Source organism: Octopus sinensis, linkage group LG5 (assembly GCF_006345805.1).
Source record: "Octopus sinensis linkage group LG5, ASM634580v1, whole genome shotgun sequence".
Lineage (NCBI taxonomy): Eukaryota > Metazoa > Mollusca > Cephalopoda > Octopoda > Octopodidae > Octopus > Octopus sinensis.
In genome coordinates, this window is record NC_043001.1 from 117,238,967 (window position 1) to 117,260,704 (window position 21,738).

Sequence of the window (21,738 nt, forward strand, 5' to 3'; positions counted from 1 at the left end):
GATGATTCCACCTGGGTCAAAAAGAGTGAGGATTCTCTTTTCGATGTACCGATGGGGGCATATGATGAGGAAAAGTTGTGTATGCTTATAGGAACTTATATTTTGCATAATATGTATATGGAATTCCCTTTTATAGGTGCAGGATTATACATGGATGACGGTCTTATAGTCACCCATAAACTTAGGAAGAATCTGATTAATTTCTTCCAAAGAATGGGCTTACGGATTACGATAGAAAGTAACCTTAATAACGTAGATTTTTTTATATACCAATTTAGATTTGCAATTAGATAAATTTAAACCCTACCGTAAGCCCAATGAAAAGCTACGATATATTAGCAAAGAATCTAATGACCCATCCGTAATTCTTAAGGATCTAGTTAGTAATGTAGGAAGGTAAATATCATCAATTTCTTCAGATGAGACAGCATTTCAAAATGCCGCGCCGTATAATGCATTAAGGAAAAGTAGATTCTCCAATATCCAGTATAGCCAAGCTAATTCTGACAATAATAGGCCTCCTAATTCCTCAGATCTCAGTCCATTGGACTATTACATGTGGAGCGTTGTTGAGAGAGAGAGAGAGGTCAATGAACACCCCTAAACACCAAAGATTCTTTGAAAGCTGCCATTGTCAGCGAATGTCTAAAATGAACCAGTACCACTTGATTCGAGTATGTAAATGATTTAGATCTCGTATAGAAGCAGTTGTTGAAGCTGAAGGTGGCTTTATTTAATAACATTTTAGAAAAGAACGTTTATTTTTATCTTCATAGCATTTTTTTATAAATAAAGTTATTATCTGTTATATCTGTTTTTTTGTTTTTAATTCTCTCATGTTATTACCTGGGTAAGTACAGTCTTTTGTAAGGTTGTACGGTAGCAGGTGGTTCGGTTGGTAAACCGTAGTTTAGGTTATATAGGAGAAGAAAATGGGTGTATACTTTTAATTGTATACCTTTAATTTAATTGATAACAAAGAAGGAAGAAGCATTTACGATCGTTTCGATTTACTGGTTTAAGTAAATCTGTTCAGAATGCGAATATAGGTTGATGCATCCTGGTAATATAAACAAAGGTAGTAAGTCTTTGTAGTAGACTGGTTAGTTTCGTTGGGTAATTAGGGCGAGGTGAGTATTATTTAGGTGTGAGGTTCCTAGTTAATGTGTTTAATCAAACTAAGTATCCCACACCAAAATAATACTCACCCCGCCCTAAATAACCAACGAAACTAACCAGTCTACCACAATCAAACCTCTACCCAGCGAATTTACCAGCGCAAGAACAAAATTTAATGTAAGACTTACTACCTTTGTTTATATTACCACCACATATGTATCAATTATTTTCGCATCCTAACCGAGGCATCGATCAATATTCGCATTCTGAAAAGATTTACTTAAACCAGTAAATTGAAACGATCGCAAATGCTACCTTCATCTCTGCTTCCTCCTTCGTTGTTATCTAATTAAATTAAAGGCATACCAGCGAAAACCACGAGTTTCCCCTTGTTATGGCATCCATTTTCTTCTCATATATATACATATATATATATATATATATATATTGACAGATTCACTCACACAGTCAAAAAATGAGCCAGATTAAGTTTAAAACAATTTTTGTAGTAAATATTTTCTTTTCTACTCTAAGTACGAGGCCCAAAATTTTGTGGGAGGGGGCCAGACGATTAGATCGACCCCAGTACGCAACTCGTACTTAATTTATCGACCCCGAAAGGATAAAAACAAAGTTGGCCTCGGCGGAATTTGAACTCAGATTTATAAGGTGTTGCTCGGCTATAGAATACGTGGTGATCCATTTATCTCCTTTTTGCCAAACGACTACCTCCATGTTAGAACTAGATTTTGTAGTTTCTGCTATATGTTGGTTTTGCATATATTTTTGTCACTGGAGACAAGTGGTGCTTAAACCGTAATAATATATCTGATGCGATGAGGGAAACGTATGAAATGCAAACACTTTCTCTCTTGGTACAACTACTTAAAATTGTAGCTACGTTTACATGGACATAAAAAGTTTGATATCTAGTCTTGTAAGGTTGGAGAATATTAACGTATAGAAATTCTATTGCAACATAATGGAAACAGTTTGTAAAGAGAGACACCAGTGGATTATTTTACTCTTTTACTTGTTTCAGTCATTTGACTGCGGCCATGCTGGAGCACCACCTTTTAGTCGAGCAAATCGACCCCAGGACTTATTCTTTGTAAGCCTAGTACTTATTCGATCGGTCTCTTATTTATGCCGAACCGCTAAGTTACGGGGACGTAAACACACCAGCATCGGTTGTCAAGCGATGTTGGCGGGGAGACAAACACAGACACAGAAACATATAGACACACATACATATATACGACGAGCTTCTTTCAGTTTCCGCCTACCAAATCCACTCACAAAGCTTTGGTCGGCCCGAGGCTATAGTAGAAGACACTTGCCCAAGGTGCCACGCTGTGGGACTGAACCCGGAACCAAGTGGTTGGTAAGCAAGCTACCACACAGCCACTCTTTGAAAAGATTTAAAGTCTTCTTGGTAGTTGATAGCATCATTAACAACTACAGCATGGACTGACTTGTACTGTCTGGGTTGGGCTGTATCTGTTGAATATCCTGAATAGCTTGCACACAAGGAACCAGAAAAATAGTCACTCATAGTTTCTATAATTGTTCGAGGAGCTTGGATTAGCTTCTTGGGTAACTTGATATTTTTCAAAATGTTTTGGCATTGTAACATCTCCAATATCAGAGCGAACTGGTAACAGAAATTAGCCAGTTCGATTAAAACTCATACAAACTGGGTTGTTGGTGAATCCTCATTAATTACAACTCTCATGATGTTAGTAAGTTGAAGATTTTCTTATCAATTCTAAATGTAGGGCTTTAGGGACCATGCTCTAAACTCACCAAAACGTGTACCTTTTGGAATGACAGGAAGAATTAGCCTGAAATCACCAGAACAAAACTGTGACACCACTGATGACGTTAATCTTATCTCGGAGATTTTGTAATGTGCCGTTGAGAGCTTCTACCCAGACAGTTTGCCAATATTGCACATATGACTCTTATTGTGTGTAATGTCGTGTGACAGGTAAAAACTAAAATGAGCAGTCCTGCCACCTGGACAAAATCGCAACAATTCCAGATTGTTCTTGAATGAGCTAATTTTCTGAACAAACTTTTGTCAAATATTGGACAAGAATGTTTTGCCTGCTCCACAAGAAACTTCAAGGAATTCTATTCCTCTCGACTCACTTTTTTTTATCCTTGTTTAAGTATATTTTTAGAATCTGAAATCAAAAGTGGTTCAAATTGGCGAACATACTGAACTAGTTTTTCAATACCAAATCTATTTATCTGAAGAATCTCTCGATTGAGAACAGTGTCAACTACCAGTTCCAGTACGAACATTGCCAGTAGTGACAATATTGCATTTTTGATGAGGATTAGTGCTTGATTGTACATGGCAGAAGGAAACTTTGGATGTGGGCTTTGGAATCTCGTTGTTCTTGATACACTGACTTTTGTCACGCTATTCTGGAGATTATGTCAAAAATGCTGAGGATTGGAGGGCGAAGAAGCACAGAAACTGACAGAAAATGGCGTCCACGTCTTTCTTGGAGAATGTGGAGCCTTTCTCATGGCAGTATATGAATCTGCATCATCTTTCAACATGCAACTTCTCTGAATAGTCTTGCATTACGTTGGCTCGAAAAACATATACTTTATATATTTTTTATATAAATACAGACAGACAAACACACACATACATCTATATGTGCGTGTGTGTGTGTTATATACCACACACATATATATATATATATATCCATATATAAACAAAAAGAATAATAACATGACCTAGATTTCAGCAGCAAATTCCTCCCTTGACCAGTAGGGTCAAAAAGTCAGTTTTTGAGCTATTTCTAGAACAGCATCCAACACGTAGTTAAACAAAGGAACTAAAGTATTAACATTCAGTTGGAGTAATTCTCCATTCGAGAGAAGAGGGAAAAATAGCAGTAAAATATTCCCAGAAGAGGCTATTGTTTATAAGATCATAACGCACTTTAAAGTGTAAGTATGAAGACAAACAAATGGCCGAAATGTAATGTAGGCAAAAAAGAAGTTATCAATTTGACTGCACTATGATTTTTAAAATGTGACTATTCTATGTATATTGTCCGTTTTCTTTAAACTATTAATTATTTCTCCTATATCGAAAAGAATGAAGTCTCCATAGGGACAACTGGACTTTCGGAAGTGAAAAGTACTAAACATGGTCGAACTAACTGACCACAAACATTACCACATAAACACACAAATTATATCCAGAATCACCATTTGATAATAGCGCCCGCTTGGATAACATATCCCCACAAAAAATTTCTTTACGAAGAAAAGGTTTTTTGAATACAAACCTATACACACACACACACACACACACACAGATATATATATATATATATTTATATATTGTATGTGTATATATATATGTGTTTATATGTATATGAAATAAAAAATAAATGCGCCCTTTTTAAGCATAGCCAGGCTCATGGGCCCGGTTTCAATGGCTTATGTGTTCCCCAGCTGAACAGGACGCCAGTCCGTCGCAGCGTTACTCATTTTTGCCAGCTGAGTGGACTGGAGCAAAGTGAAATGAATTGCTTTGCTCAAGAACACAACGCGTCGCCCGGTCCAGGAATCGAAACAACAATCTTACGATCATGATGCTGAAACTCTAACCACTAAGCCACGCGCCTCCACACACACACGCACACACACATATATATATATATAGTTGAAATTTACAGAAGAACAAAAGACGAAGACAGGTGTATAAACAACAAGCAGGTGTATTAGTTTGATGCTCGAGAAGGTGAGAAAGTCTTTTACGTTTCAAACCTACGTTCTTCAACAGGAAAGAACCCGAGGAAATAAACAGAGAACGAATAAAAGAACTTGTGGAGTTAGCGGTCAGTCATGCGACTGGATGGTCAAAGGTGGTTAGACAGGAGAGCTAGGAAGAAGGGGAGATAATAAAGTACTGGTGATCCCAAAACGTAGGTGTGCGTGCGTGTGTGTATGTGAGAGTGAGGTAGTGGTGCGTGTAGATAGGAGCTGATGACTTTGACATGTGGATGTGTGCGTGTATGTGTGTGCGTGTGTGGATGATGGGGTGGGTGCTGGGAAGTGGTCAGTGCTAGTGTGTGTGGAGTTGTGTGGGATGGTGTTATGTAGTGTGGTGATGATGTTTGGTGTGGCGGTGTTGGGGTATGGGGATTTGAGAGTGGGGTGTGAGTTTGGGGTGAGGATGTAGAGGGTAAGGATATAGAAATGGGTGAGGATGTGTTGGGTAGGAGTGAGGATGTAGGGTAGGATGGGGTCTGTAGAGTGGGATGTGTGGGGTGGGGGTGGATGGAGGATGTATCAATGAAAGAAGGTGGGTAGTAGTGAACAGAGGAAGCAAGTGTTAAAAGAAGACAGGAGAGGAAGGAAGTCAGATGAAGCCAAGCGGCGCCCCGTTTGTCCGATGTACAGGGGACAGAAAAAAGCTGGAGATGCAGTAAATGGCGTTGTTAGAGGTGCAGGTAAAGGAGTCAGTGATTTGATAGGGACGATGGTGGGTGCCTGTGAGGATGGTGGTGTTGGAGAGGTAGGGGCACGTGCGGCAGCGTGGGCGGGAGCAGGGGAATGAGCTAGGTTGGGAGATGGGGTTAGGGAAGAAACTGTTAACCAGGTGGTCACGTAGGTTGTGGGTTGTTTGAAGGTGGGAAGGGGTAGGTTGGGGAAGATGTGCGAAGTGGAGAGGTCGGACTGGAGTCGGCAGAAGGCTCGGAGAATGGTGCTTAGGAGGGGCAGGATGGAGGTGTGGTAGGTGAGGAGAAACTGAAGACGGGCGGGTGCGAGGAGAGAGAGCAGAGGCACGGTCCACGGAACGTGCTCTGGCAAGGGCGCTGTGGATAGTGGTGAGGGGATATCCACGAAGGATGAAGTGGCAAGTCACGAGTTTAGACTGAATCTCAAAGTCACGGTTGTCACTGCAGAGCCTGCACAGAAGGAGGAATTGGGAGTAGGGGATGGAGAGCTTGGTTTGGGTATAGTGGGAGGAGGGGAAGTTGAGGTATGAGTGAGACTCGATGTGTTTGTTGTGGATGGAGGTAGTGAGAGTGGAGTTGTGTATGTTGAATGAAATGTCGAGAAAGGCGACGGAAGTGTTGGAAATGGTGCAGGAGAATTCGAGGGCAGGATGGAAGGATTAGACAAAAGAGAGGAAGGAATCTAGTTGTTCGCGGGAGAGCGAGGTCGCACCGATACAGTCATCAATATAACGACCGTATAATTCGGAAGTGGAACATGTGTATATAGGTATATATATATATCGCCATGGTTGGCCGCTAACTCCACAACTTTTTTTCATTCTCTCTCTGTCTATTTCTTCGTGTTTCATTCTGTTGAAGAGCGTAAGCTCGAAACTTAAAAGACTTCTTCACCTTCCCGAGCATCAAACTACTACACTTGCCTCTATATTTAAGAGATGAGAAATTATGTACATTATTTACATTATTTACATTCGACGGATATTTGTCCTCATCTTGTTTGTTGTTAACTCAACTTTTCGGCTGATATACCCTCCAGCCTTCATCAGGTGTCTTGAGGAAATTTCGGACTTGGGTTCTAATTCTTAAGGTATTTTTCGATGCTATTATTATTATTATTATTATTATTATCATTATTATCATTATCATTATTATTATTATTATTATTATTATTATTGTTCTGGTCACTGCTGGAATCGAACTCAGAATCTTGGAGATAGTAGCCAACGCTCTCAATCACTACGCCATATGCCCATAGGCATATGGCGTAGTGGGGCATATGGCATAGTGATTAAGAGCGCGGGCTACTAACCCCAAAATTCCGAGTTCGATTCCAAGCAGTGACCTGATCATCATCAACAACAACAACAACAACAACAATAATATTAATAATAATAACAACATCGAAAATTACTTAGAAATGAGAATCCAGGTTCGAAATTTCCCCAAGACACCTGAAGAAGGCTGGAGGGTTTATCAACCGAAATGTTGTGTTAACAACAAACAAGATGAGGACAAATATCCGTCGAATGTAAATAATACACTTGCTTGTTGCTTACTATACACCTGTCTTCGTCTTTCGTTGTTCTGTAACATTCAACTATATATATATATATATATATATATATATATATATATGTGTGTGTGTGTGTGTGTGTGTGTACCGTAGGCGATTTTTTTCCTCCGTCTTCCCTTCCTTGGATCTTTCCTTTTCCTATGTTTCTGACGAAGAGCTCCGCTCGAAACGTTAAATCTTCTTTCTTTCTTTCCTTTCCTGAGCGTCCAATAACACTATACTTGTTCCACGTCCTCGCGTTGTTTTGTTTTCTCTTTGTGCTTTCATGTTTGGATTAACTATATATATATATATATATATATATATATGTATATATGTATGTATGTATGTATGTATGTATGTATGTATGTATATATTTAGAGTTTCGCATTCCCGTTCATCGGACAAGCATATAAATACAATACACGCATATATATATACATGCATACACACACACACAGATACAGATATATATCGAAAAATGATCAAAGCTCTTTCCCGAGTCATAAGCTCATAAAGCCAATTTCTTGGATTTTGTGGCGTATTTATTTCTCCGCCCCTGGGCGCAACACCGGTCCATCACAAGATCATTCATTTTATTTAGTTGAGTGGACTGGGACAACATGAAATGAAGTGTTTTGTTCGAGAATACGAAAGTGTTCTGCATCCTACCATTTCACTTAGTACTGTTAATGAGAGATCATTTTGATAGATTCTTCTGGGATATTAATTACGAATAGAAGAAACTCGAATTCGGGGAGATTAATGACATGATACAGCTCAATTATGAATTGAACTTCTCATAAATAACATACCAGGAGAAAGAAAAAAAATCACTACCAGATTAAATGGAAATTGATCTTAGTCTCTGGTAAAATAATTTGGTCATCAGCTGGAAAAATGACTAAGATGTGTCAGAAAACAGATAGCTGATATCAGAGATCTGAGCTGTTAGGATAATCTTGAAACGATACCTCTCTTCTTACAAGGCGGCGAGCTGGCAGAAACGTTAGCACGCCGGGCGAAATGCTTTGCGATATTTCGTTTGTCTTTACGTTCTAAGTTCAAATTCTTCCGAAGTCGACTTTACCTTTCATCCCATTCGGGGTCGATAAATTAAGTACGAGTTGCGTACTGGGGTCGATCTAATCGATGTCCCTCTCCCCCAAAATTTCAGGCCTTGTGCCTAAAGTAGAAATTAGTAGAATAATAATATAGGCGTAGGCGTGGCTGTGTGGTAAGTAGCTTGCTTACCAATCACATGGTTCCGGGTTCAGTCCCACCGCGTGGCACCTTGGGCAAGTGTCTTCTATAGTCTCAGGCCGATCAAAGCCTTGTGAGTGGATTTGGTCGACGGAAACTGAAAGAAGCCCGTCGTATATATATATATATATGTGTGTGTGTGTGTGTGTGTGTGTGTCTGTGTGTGAATGTGTCTGTGTTTGTCCCCCAACATTGCTTAACAGCCGATGCTGGTGTGTTTACGTCCCCGTATCTTAGCGGTTCGGCGACAAAGACCGATAGAATAAGTACTAGGCTTACAAAGAATAAGTCCTGGCGGTGCTCCAGCATGGCCACAGTCCAATGGCTGAAACAAGTAAAAGAGTATCTCTCTTCTTACGCACCATCGAGAAAACCTCTACATGGTGGACCGACATGCTAGAAATAGCAGCCAAGTAAATCTAAAATCACATTTCGTCATAAAAATAAACGAGTCATTATTTAATGAGTCCTAGATTCACTAAGCTTCTGAATAAAAACGGGGGTGGCCAAAACTGGAACGTCTTTAATCATATATCTGCAGGATCAGGGCTGACCTGGGGAACAACAACACCAATGTTTCTTTTATCTAGAACGCTAACAAGAACACTCCTATATTCTACATATGTAATGTTGGGGAAAGTCAGGTTGCTGTGTTTGGAATACAAGATAGATTAGGCGTGAATACGAGGAGGTTATATGTCAGCTCACCAAACTATCTGGTTTACACACCCGTATCAGGAGCCGTTGAATGATTACGTTAGGTTTAGCATTCAGAGAACCACGATTCTGTAAAATTAGCATATATATGATATTTCTTTACTTGAACCGTAACATAATCCCAATCTACACAACAGTGTTCCGGATAATGATCAAAATGTCATGGCCATCCCTTCTTAAATTTTCAGACTTAATATTTGTATATCTATATTAGCCATGTATAAACACTCCTTCTTAAGGTGATAGAGTGTTGGGTGAGGTAAATCTGACAGGTTGAGCAGCAAGTTGACTAGTCAGACTAGTATAATCATTTAGTCAGAATGGCTTCAACGAGAATTGTCGTGAAATATGAAAATTCTAGCGGAGAATGTAACCATGGTAACTGTCTCACAGTCAAGTCTGACTGAGCAATTTGTATGATTCCATGTAAAAAAAAATATGTAATGTAATTTATGTTCCATGGACTTACAATCTAGACTTTAGGGTCAGTTGCCGAATTAGTAATAATTTTGCAAACGAATACTTTAGAAGTAAAGAATTAAATGATCTAAAGAAATAATTAGCGAGCTCATTATAAAATTGATTAAGTGGGTGCGTGGTAAGAAGCTTACTTTTCAACCACATGGTTCGGGGTTTAGTCCCCCCCACTGCATGACACCTCGGGTAAGTGTCTTCAGCCTCGGGCCGAACAAAGCCTTGTGAGGGGATTTGGTAGACGGAAACTGAAAGAAGCCCGTCGTGTATATATATATATATATGTGTGTGTGTGAGTGTGTGTGTGTGTGTGTGTGTGTGTGTGTGTATGTATATATGTATGTATGTGTTTATTTATGTATGTATGTATGTATATATGTAATTATGTGTGTGTGTATTTGTCCCTCCCCCCGCCATCGCTTGACAACCGATGCTGGTGTGTTTATGTCCCCGTAACTTAGCGGTTCGGCAAAAGTAACCGATAGAATAAGTAGTAGGCTTGCAAAAAATAAGTCCTGAGTCGATTTGCTCGACTAAAACCGTTTAAGGTGGTACTCCAGCATGACCGCAGTCAATTGACCGAAATAAGTAAAAGACAACAAGAACAAATGAGTGAAGATATAATCTTCTCTCTCCGATTAAGGATTCAATCGGAATCTTGTTCCCACAACAAAATAATCTTTACAACTGTTTGAATTATGTGTATTTACTATTTATCAACGCGGACTGTCACTATTAATTACCTAGGATAATATATCTGAAAAAATAAGACGGTGTGGTCACGGCTGGAATTAATTTGATATAAATCTGCTGGAACTGGGACTAAGCAACACTCCTATGATACCTGTAATTACTTAGAAAAGGACGGACCAACGAGAGACCCTCTAGCAATCACCCGGCCTGCTAGATACACAAGCTAAATATCCTTCAAATAACAACCTACTCTCTGGAAAATTGGGGTGACACATCAAATGGAGTAATGCTAGATACTCCTATAAAGATAGGGTGATCCTGAGTGGAACGCCTTTTATAGAAAGTTCGTGTAATTATGGCTGACCGGTGGCTAAACAGCAGCTTAGAGATAGGATAAGTTGGCTGCTGAAATTTAGATGTTTTGGCTTCGAACGCGACACAGTTCGACACAGTACCGGCCATAAGATATAAACATCCAACCCTTTCAATGGATTTCTAGTACAATACTAATTCAGCACTTCACACTTATTCTATCGGTCTCTTTTGCCGAACCGCTAAGTGACGGGGACGTAAACACACCAGCATCGGTTGTCAAGCAATGCTAGGGGGACAAACACAGACACACAAGCACACACACACATACATACATATATATATATATATATATATATATATATATATATATACATATATACGACAGGCTTCTTTCAGTTTCCGTCTACCAAATTCACTCACAAGGCATTGGTCGGCCCGGGGCTATAGCAGAAGACACTTGCCCACAAATATGAAATCGTTCGATCTCTTTGTTTCTTGTCAGAATCAGTTATTTCTCGAAGAACTTTTAAAGTATATTTTAGTGATTTCAAAATTGAAAACCACCCATTCTTCTATTTTTCTCGCCTACTATTCCAAGAAGGGTCTTGAATGTAGAGTTTTCAGTTACCTCCTCCACAGGATGCTGTCAGAAGCAACGTCGTTACACGTTCTTGAAGGATTTCCAAGAGTCACCCGCTGAGACTCTTGATATTATCCAAACATGTCACTCTTGGTCTGCCCTTAGGTCTACTACTGGTTGCTTCGACTTGAAGAGTCTTTCTTGCGCTCCTTTCCTGTGGCATTCCAACCACATATTTGTAGTATCGAAGCTGTGACCTCTCGATTGCAAGGAAGTAACAGCTCAATCTACAGAAACTTCCTGAACTCCAAGTCGAGTAACGTTATTCCAGAGATCCTTCGGAAGGGCCCCATTTTGGCAGTTAGTATCCGCGATCGTACTCTTTCGGTCATTAGCCAACATTCAAGACCATTAGTTAGGATAGACAGGAAAACCGAAATGAAGACATATTTAAGAAGTTACTGCCGAAGCGAATCATCGAATTGGCAGAGTTGTTACCGTCATGACTAGTAATACCTTCCGTTATTGTTTCAGTTTTCTGTACTTTGAGTTCGAATCTGAGTTCGAACTTTACCTTTCGGGATCAACTAAAGAAGCAACAGACCAGGGTGGTTGATTAGTGGAATTATTAGCGTGTCAGACAGAATATTTCGTAGCATATGCTTTGACTGTGTACATTATTTTGAGTTCAAATTCGAAGGTGTTACCAAAAAATGCCAGGAGTTATGATCAACAGATAATATCAGCAATTTAAAATAAAAAATGAAATAAAAACAAAATGAAAGTAATTAAAAAATAGAAAAAAAAAATGCAAAAGATCCATGGTTACCTTCAATCTATCAGAAGATCGACTGTTATTACTGAAACCTAAATATATCTAAATTAAATCATTAAATCTTTCAAATACTCAGAGTTAACATGCAACAGAATCAGTCATATTTAGACAATTTGTTAAGTTGGCGAGCTGGCAGAGTCGTTAGTACGCCGGGCGAAATGCTTAGCCGTATTTCGTCTGCCGCTACGTTCTGAGTTCAAAATCCGCCGAGGTCGACTTTGCCTTTCATCCTTTCGGGGTCGATTATATAAGTACCAGTTACGCACTGGGATCGATGTAATCGACTCAATCTGTTTGTCTGTCCTTGTTTTTCCACTCTATGTTTAGGCCCTTGTGGGTAGTAAAGAAATAGGTATTTCGTCTGCCGCTACGTTCTGAGTTCAAATTCCGCCGAGGTCGACTTTGCCTTTCATCCTTTCGGGGTCGATTAAATAAGTACCAGTTACGCACTGGGGTCGATATAATCGACTTAATCCGTTTGTCTGTCCTTGTTTGTCCACTCTGTGTTTAGGCCCTTGTGGGTAGTAAAGAAATAGGTATTTCGTCTGCCGCTACGTTCTGAGTTCAATTTCCGCCGAGGTCGACTTTGCCTTTCATCCTTTCGGGGTCGATTAAATAAGTACCAGTTACGCACTGGGGTCGATATAATCGACTTAATCCGTTTGTCTGTCCTTGTTTGTCCACTCTGTGTTTAGCCCCTTGTGGGAAGTAAAGAAATAGGTATTTCGTCTGCCGCTACGTTCTGAGTTCAAATTCCGCCGAGGTCGACTTTGCCTTTCATCCTTTCGGGGTCGATTAAATAAGTACCAGTTACGCACTGGGGTCGATATAATCGACTTAATCCGTTTGTCTGACCTTGTTTGTCCTCTCTGTGTTTAGCCTCTTGTGGGCAGTAAAGAAATAGGTACTTTTTCTGGCTCCACATTCTGAATTCAAATTCCGCTGAGGTCGACTTTACCTTTCATTCTTTCGAAATCAATAAAATAAGTCACAGCTGAGCATTGGTTCGATGTAATCGACCTCCTCCTCCCCACAAATTTGCTGGCCTTGTGTTTATAGTAGAAGGAATATTTTAAAAAAATTGTAGCACAATTATATAAAAATATCAAGTAAACGCTATCATTCCGAATTCGAATCCAGGTGCAATATATATTAATTTAAGGGCAAGTCCAGCGCTTATTACCTTCTGTAGAGGCAGATAGAATGAAGAATAAAGTCATTCCTAGACGAGAGACCTGAACCAAGTACTACAATTACCACTTCTCCAGAAAGATAGCTATCATGACATTAAATAAATACAAAAGAAAATAAAATGATGCTTCATGATATTTGGTGATCAGTAGAGTATTGGACAAAATGAATGGGGATATTTAATTACGACGCTTTACGTTCTAAGTTTAAATGCTAAAGAGGCCAACTTACTGCTTCATCCAAACGGAATATATAAATTGAGTACCAGTCAAGTTGAGGGTCGATGTAATTGACTATAAGTCACTAGACATCTTTTTCCTTTAAACAAAATATTAGTTGCGCCGGTATATATTAATAGATACATTGTATATTGTTTCTATTCTACATTCAGATCTTGTGTGGATCTCTTTCATTTTCACCAGTAGATAAAGCAAGTGCCAGGTAATTGACGATTTCATTAAAAAAAACAAAAAAAAACAAAACATCCTCCATATATTGTTCGTCAAACACCATTACTTGTTACCAAGAGGACCAAGAGGACTCCAATACGGTCGCATATGGTATTTGAGGGACCTTCGATATCAGTAAAATCAGATAGAAAAAGTAGACAAATCTCTTTCAAATCATACGGTATAATCTTAAAAAAAGCAAAGGGCACATTAGAGAATATAATTCTATAGACCACTGAAAACGACAAGATGGTCATAACTGGAATGTCTTGGCCAGGGTTGATTGCTCTAGAGAGTTACAGCAATGCGATTAATTTAAGAGATAAGGGGAGTGGAAATGAAAAGATAAAAGAAAGGAGAACGATGAAAAGGATGAATGAGAGTGAAATAAAGTAACGACAAGAATATTGAAGGACCATGTGAAAAAAAAAAATCAGAGAAAAATTCTCTCTTCTTACCTGCCATCTGGCTGGTGTGAATGGTCAACATGTTTTTAACGATGTAGAATAAAGTCAACTCCCTTTTGTCAAGAAAACACTAGAAATAAGCTGCTTTTCTCATGTGATACATGTCTTTCTTACAGGGTGAGAGGAAATGCGTGGTTTCCTTCCGTAAAGTCGGAACCAACTCATTCATACTAGTAAAGGATATATGGTGGCTGTAAACTAAAAGGGATGTGCGTAAGAGACAAGTATCAGCAGTGACTTGTAGTCTACTAAATTTACTTTGTTTTTCTTCTTTTTCTTCTTCCGGGAGTGGCAGGGAAGATAATGGCTGGTGATACCAAATTTTCAGACAACTGGCGTTATGTAATTAGTGAAGCTTTCAAGAAGGTATATGTCACTCGAATAACACGAAAGAGAAGTTAAGTATTAGTTACAGAAATGGAACAACAGCAGCAACCACAACAACAGCGATAGGGGAGATATAGAATAAATCTATTTAAAAATTTCAAAGGGAAGGGGTGGAGAAGGAAGAGGAGGAGGAGGGGGAGAAAGGAAGAAAGGGGTGAGAAAAAGAAGAGGGGACGAAGAGGTGGAATGATGAGAAAGAAAAAAAAAACGGTGTCAAGTGTATTTCAAGCATTTATATCTTGAATGATTCCATATTTCCTCACAAGAACGTCTTTGTGCAGTGGCTCAATTTATTTGCACATATACACAAAGATAATATGGCTAACGTCAATACCACAAAATGCTCGCTCATAACATTCACTATTGAAAAAGTTTAGAAGATCAAAGGGAGATAAAATATCGGCCTCAGGTTCTTAGGTTATAGTGTTGCTCTTTATAACACTGCATCTTTAGTAGGAAAACTCTGAATGAGCTCTTCCAATATTAGTCTTATTTATTTATTTATTTATTATTATTATTATTATTATTATTATTATTATTATTATTATTATTATTATTATTATTATTATTTTCTCTTTATCACAGGTTTTGTTGGAGCTCGTGGAGTGTTGCATGCTTACCATGCTATCCGTTCTTTTCAGCTATCTAATACTTTCCTCATTATTCTGGCCGTGCCAAGGAAGCAAACCTTTTGTAACAGTTCTACTGGTCACTCTATTCCAATTTCCTTTATATTCCTCTTGACCCCTGCTGATACTGTTCCCAAGGACCCAATAATAATTGACACTATCTTCATCTTCATCTTTCAGAGCCGGGCTATTTCGTATGTAAGAGGGTTATATCTATCTATCTATCTATCTATCTATCTATCTATCTATCTATCTATCTATCTATCTATCTATCTATCTATCTATCTATCTATCTACCTATCTATCTATCTATCTATCTATCTATCTATCTATCTATCTATCTATCTATCTATCTATTTATCTATCTATCTATCTATCTACCTATCTATCTATCTATCCTTTCGCCTTCCTTCTAGACTATTTGTGAGTCAAGGGGGCATGCAATATCAACTATATAGCATATGTGGTGCACCTTGTCTACCACCACTTGTTTCGGTCTGTTATGCTCTAGCACTTGATCTCTTTGGATTGGGAAATCCCAGAGGATTTTGTTAGTCTCCGACTCCGCCACTCTCTGCGGTTTGCGCTCATACTACGTCTTGGCTCTCTTTGGCCCCTACTTTTCTCACAGTTTCCAATGTTGTACTTTCGCTTCCTGGTCGTGTCGCCACAATTTGTAGTGGTTGTGGGCAAGTCTAGGGCATTCGTTCGTGATATGGGTAATGGTTTCATCCACTCTATTGTAGATGCGGCGAGATACTTGCTCATTCGTAAGTTTGAGGCCAAAGCTTGGTCTTGCGCTGCCAGTATAATGTTCTCTTCTTTTTTAGAGTTTTTTCATCAGCCGGTCTCACCTATGTTTTCCCAGCAACTTGTGCAGTGGCTACATGGAATTGATTGTCTAGTCCCTTCTTGTGCAATTCTTCTTCTTGTCCTTTGTATACTTCTTTTGTTTTCCCTTTTTTTCTCTGCTCTCAAGTACTGTTACTTTGTACTATGTGTCTTATTGAGCTTCGAGTTCGATACGCACGCAGTCTTCCATACCTATCAGCCCCCTTCCTCCATTTGTTCTCTTCATGTATCGGCGATCAGTGTCTGCACGTGGATGGTGGGCTTTATGCGTCGTTAGGAACTTTCTTGACTTCCTGTCCATCTCCTTTAGCTCCTCCTCTGCTCACCTCAGGATTCCAGCGCCGTGCCGAACTACTGCGACTTCACACGAGTATATTGTTGAAATTATGTTTCTGGCATTCAGCTTTGAAGCCAATATTTTCCTCATTCGTCGCAGGTACTTTCTTTGTGTCTTTTCCTTCATGTCGTGATGTTTGATCCCATCTGCATCAAGTATTCCCAGGTATTTATAGCTGGATTGAGGTTGAACTACCTTCATCATTTCACCCCTTGGCAACCATAATGCCTTCTGTCCTGGCAATCATTCTTCGTCTCATCACCATCGTAGCATATTTTGAGAGTCCAAACTCACCACTATTATTATTATTATTATTATTATTATTATTATTATTATTATTATTATTATTATTATTATTATTATTATTATTATTATTGTTGTTGTTATTGTTGTTGTCGTTGTTGTTATTATTGTTATTAAGATGGTGAGCTGGTAGAATCGTTAGCACACCCGGCAAAATGCTTAGCGGCATTTCGTCCGTGTGTATGTTCTGAGTTCAAATTCCGCCGAGTCAACTTTGCTTTTCATCCTTCTCCCAAAAAAACACCAGGCCTTGCACCTTTAGCAGAAAGGATCATCATCATCTGGCAGTGTCACTGGGGGCCGCTACCGGTTCGAGACAAACTTTACAGGCATGGATGTACTGTCCGACGGAGTGATGAAACCGTTCTGCACGCCCTAGTTCAGTGTCCGGGCATTGTTGACTTGTAGGGCAATGTTGAACAGCTGCTGTCATGTGTGGAACGGATCCGTCTGTCGGCTGAGTCTGTAGTGATGATCGGACCGCCGCCCTCCTTCAATCGGGCAGGCAAGGCAATCTTACTTTGCCTGGTGGCTGCTGCGAAAGAGGTTGTCTGGTGGGACAAAACTGAAAGGCATGAGGACAGATACAGTACTCTTTGGTAGAGTTTCTCACTGACTTTCTCAAGTTTCACTCGAAAAGGAAATTGAGAGTGGAGAGGGAAGTGCTGCCCTCGAGTGAGTTTATTAAAAGGTGGGTGAAAGTTGCGAAAATGGCAAGAGTGGATAGTACATCTCTAAGTGTAGACGTGTGAGTCGGAGAGAAGGAATTGGAGAGGGCATTTCCTCTTGGGGTTTCTGGGAACTCTTGGACTGTGGAGTTCCTCGATTATTCTTAGAGGCCTTCCTGTATCAGGAGGTCCACATCTCTATCCTCCTCCTCGCAATTTTTTTGTCTTTTTCCTTCGTATACTATGCTTATGTCCTTTCTTTTTCAGTGTATACCCTGTATATTTACCTTTTTTTTTTAATCATTTCATTATATGTAAACCCCTACACTTTATGTCTGTCTCTGTATTGTCCCCCTCATCCTTCGCCCTTCAGGCAAATAAATGAAATCATCATCATCATCATCATCATCATCATCATTATTATTATTATTATTATTATTGGCTTTGCACAGCTTCTAACGCTGGAGATGTACTATGGTGTCAGCTGTTCACTACCAGTGAACTAAGGTAAAAACCACTTATTTTTCGAGCACCTTCCGGAGTATTCGAGCAGTTCCAAGCAGCGCTGTTTTCTGCAAGTGCTCCACCCTTATCGAAGCCCCTATTTGTTCCATGTACTTCTCGAGATTTTTACTCACTGTTCCCAGGGCTCCCACAATTATTGGTACTACTGCTACCTTTTTCATCGACCACAGCTGCTTAACTTCCCAAGTTAACCTGTCATATTATTATTATCATCATCATCATCATCATTATTATTATTATTATTATTATTATTATTATTATTATTATTATTATTATTATTGTGTGGGAGAGCGGTGCATGCCATCAAAGTGACACTGGGGTAAAATATACGAAGCCCAGTATACCCATCATGACTACCTTTCTGATAAGGGTTCACCAGGTACATGCATCACAACCATATGTGCGCGACATTGGGATCTCATATCAAGATAAACAGCGCATGACCTTGCAGGTGAGGCCCAGTTAGAATTTTCTTCTGGTCGAGTAGCCCATCCCGCTCAAAAGGTTCCTGAATAAGGATTGTTTAAGGATGTTGAACAAACCACCCATGTTTCCAAATGTGAATTATCCAAACCTCTAAGTATTCCTTTCAACACACGGCTATCATGCACCCCCACTACCTCTGCTTGTGATCAGAGATGCACATATCGTCAGCCACTAAAGGACATGTATATAAAGGATATGTATATATATATATATACACATATACGACAGGCTTCTTTCAGTTTCCGTCTACCAAATCCACTTTGGTCGGCCCGAGGCTATAGTAGAAGATACTTGCCCAAGGTGCCACGCAGTGGGACTGAACCCTGAACCATGTGGTTGATAAGAAAGCTACTTACCACACAGCCACTCCTACGCCTATTATTATTATTATTATTATTATTATTATTATTATTATTATTATTATTATTATTATTATTGTTGTTGTTGTTGTTGTTGTTGTTGTTGTTGTTGTTATTATTATTATTATTATTATTATTAGTAGTAGTAGTAGTAGTAGTAGTTGTAGTAGTAGTAGTAGTAGTAGTAGTAGTAGTAGTAGTATTGCTGGAAAAATCGTTAGCGTACCAGACAAAACATGCGGCGGCATTTTTCCGGCTCTAAAGGGCACAATTATTGCAATGTTTATTCTTTCGTCATTTTGTTTTGCGTTTGGAATTATGAGGTCTGTAACGCCTACTGTCAACGAGGATATAGCAGGAAAATCCCATACCACCCCGAGCGTTCACACGAGGACAGCAACAACAACCACAACAAAAGCAACAGCAACATTGGCAGCAATGGCAACGACAATGGTAAGGACGTCGGTTTTCAACAACACAAGCAGTAATGGTACCAGCTAAACAAGCAGGCACGCCTGAATCGGGTGAAAAAGCTTGTACAGGTGAATGGTTGGAGACCAAAAGTTGCCAGACTAGCCAAGGTTTTGGTAGCTTCAGCCCGGGAGACGGTGGTATAAGACTGTCAGCTAAAGCTCAACAACTAGAAGCAACATTACAAAATAGGTGGAAAGATAGGATTCCAGTGCCGTGGGCGTGGGCGTGGAAGTTCTCTTCAAGAGCAAACTCTTCGTGCACGCGACAGGAAATTCACCTTCTACTCAACATATTTAGAGTGAAGGACCTGTTGTGTTAAGCCAGAGAATTCCACTTGAGTTGGTCATTTGGTGGCTGTTGGCCTGGGTTGCTTTGGAGGGCTGTGACCCCTCTTCGGTGTCAAATGTACGAAGAAAGAGTTTTGGTTTGGAACCACAGTGGAGACCCCTCTCTAGATTAAACCGAAGTATATGAAAAAATACCCAAACTTATCCACTTGCACAATGGAATAGAAGTTTGTGCCACGGTTGATACCAGAAGGCTAAGATACATGTGTGCTGCGGAAAGCCAGTTTAGAGCTTTATGTCCTCAGCACAAAAAAGATGGGAGACAGTACCCTACTACTGATGAGACCACAGCATCGAAAGCAACAGCAGCATTAGCAGTGAAGTGAACAAGAACAATAGTAGCACCACTAACTTCAACATAAACACCAAAAACGGTATAACTAGTAACGACACCAACAATAACAGAACCAAAATCCATCATCCAGGAAAATCTCCAACCTAGCTCTCTCTCTCTTATTCTGCCTCTCTTTTCTTTCAGATGCAAGCAAACACATGGACACACACGAAAGCATACCTCCTCTGCCACCCGCATCGGATCTTTATCATGGATCTTTCTCATCTTGCGAGAAAGGGAAAGAAACAGGAAAACTTTTTTTTAAATGCAATAAAAATGTTTAAAGTGCTACAGTTGCTTTAAACGAATCACACAATCACAACTTGAAGCCAGGCTCACACAAAACACAGACAAATCCACAACAACGCCCCCACCACTGACACAAGTATCGACGAAATTCACTTCACTAAAAAGAAAATACACACAGGAATAGCACCAGGAGACTGACACGAGAACTCAAGTTAAATCACTTTTAAACATTGTGCTTCCTAGAACACAAATAAAGATAAAAAAACCCTGATATTTTCACGGCACAAAAGGAAAATATTGAAACAGGAGAAGTGCCACAAAATTTGAAAATAATAAGAGGCAGACAAACTATTTAGGGAGAATTTCCTTACTGATGTTGTAAGCTCCAGCGCAAGGGCCAACAGTAGGTTCCTAAAAGACTTTCACAAAGAACTGCAAAGTTTCACGGAGATCGAGTCACCTGTGATCACCAAATGAGCAAATTACTCGTTTCTTTTTCTTTCTTCTTTTCTACCAACGTGACAGTTCTGAGTGTGAGATCTTTAAATGCAAATGATCTGGGTCACCTTTGAAGCAGAGTCGCCTGCCAAATGACCAGATTTTGCTGGGTTTGGAAGTGAGAGCAATCGGCGAGACCAGAGTTTTCGACACGTGCGCCTTGACACCTATTTTTGACGATCTTCGCATCTCTTACTCTATCTCGGAAAGGCTTGATACTCGACATACTCTCGATCTTACTGGAACTGGATGGTAAGTTGGTGGTCTTCGACGTGAACTGTAGCGATAGTGATACCGTTTCACTAGTCGTCGAATATACCCTGACTAAGACAAGGCGGCCAGACTTCTTCAGGCGCCTTGAGGCTTTCCTGAGAACAATCTGCTCTTCAGTGTTAACGATTCTGCTGGCTCGCTGCCCTTTTACTGGCCGAAATCTTAGTTCAAATTTTGGCACAAGGCTAGCAATTTAGGGGAAACAGATAAGTCGCTTACATCGACTCCAATGCTCAACTGGAACTTATTTTATCGAACCCCACAGGATGAAAAGTAAAATCAGCCTCGGCGCAATTTGACCTCAGAACTTAACGACGGACAAAATGCCGCTAAGCCTTTTGCCTGGCGTGCTTACGATTCTGCCAGCTCGCCGCCATTTTACAGGCCGAAATATTCCAGTTGTTATGTGATTGTAGAGTAGAATGTTGATTCACTGGTTTTGTCAATTACTAAACTAACGTAAATAGTTACCATGCAGTCACAAATAGAGTGTGAAGTGCGAGCACTGTCTCATGTGGCGAATATTTTGTCAGCTTACGTAGCTGAAGTAATCACACTGCAACATAGCTTCAAGGAACGCTGTCATCGCCGTAACAAAATTGATTTAATATGTCAAAATATTTGGAGGCCCAGTGGTTAGGGCAGCGGACCCGCGGTCGGAGGATTGCAGTTTCGATTCCCATGTGTGTGGGAAGTGTAGCTGCTTGAGCGTATACATATGTATGTGTGTTTATACTTGTAAGTATGTATGTGTGTGTGTTGGTTGACAAAACTTAGTTATGAATAAGGCTCTTCTTTATAAGCATGAATAAATAACGAAAGCATGGAGCACACATACGTACACACACACACATATATGTATG

The 21,738-nt window shown here is 39.8% G+C and overlaps 1 protein-coding gene across 2 annotated transcripts in view; it reads right to left on the reverse strand.

The window, feature by feature from the left end:
* LOC115212061 (noggin-3-like) overlaps positions 1-21,738 on the reverse strand; it is a 45,350-nt gene that overhangs the window by 3,259 nt on the left and 20,353 nt on the right. Inside the window, exon 1 of one of the 2 annotated variants that reach the window (XM_029780870.2) lies at positions 14,146-14,523. The exons of the other annotated variant lie outside the window; for it this stretch is intronic. The gene's annotated coding sequence lies outside the window, so the exon portion shown is untranslated. Of the gene's footprint in view, positions 1-14,145; positions 14,524-21,738 lie in introns of those variants that run through there. 2 annotated transcript variants of the gene reach the window in all.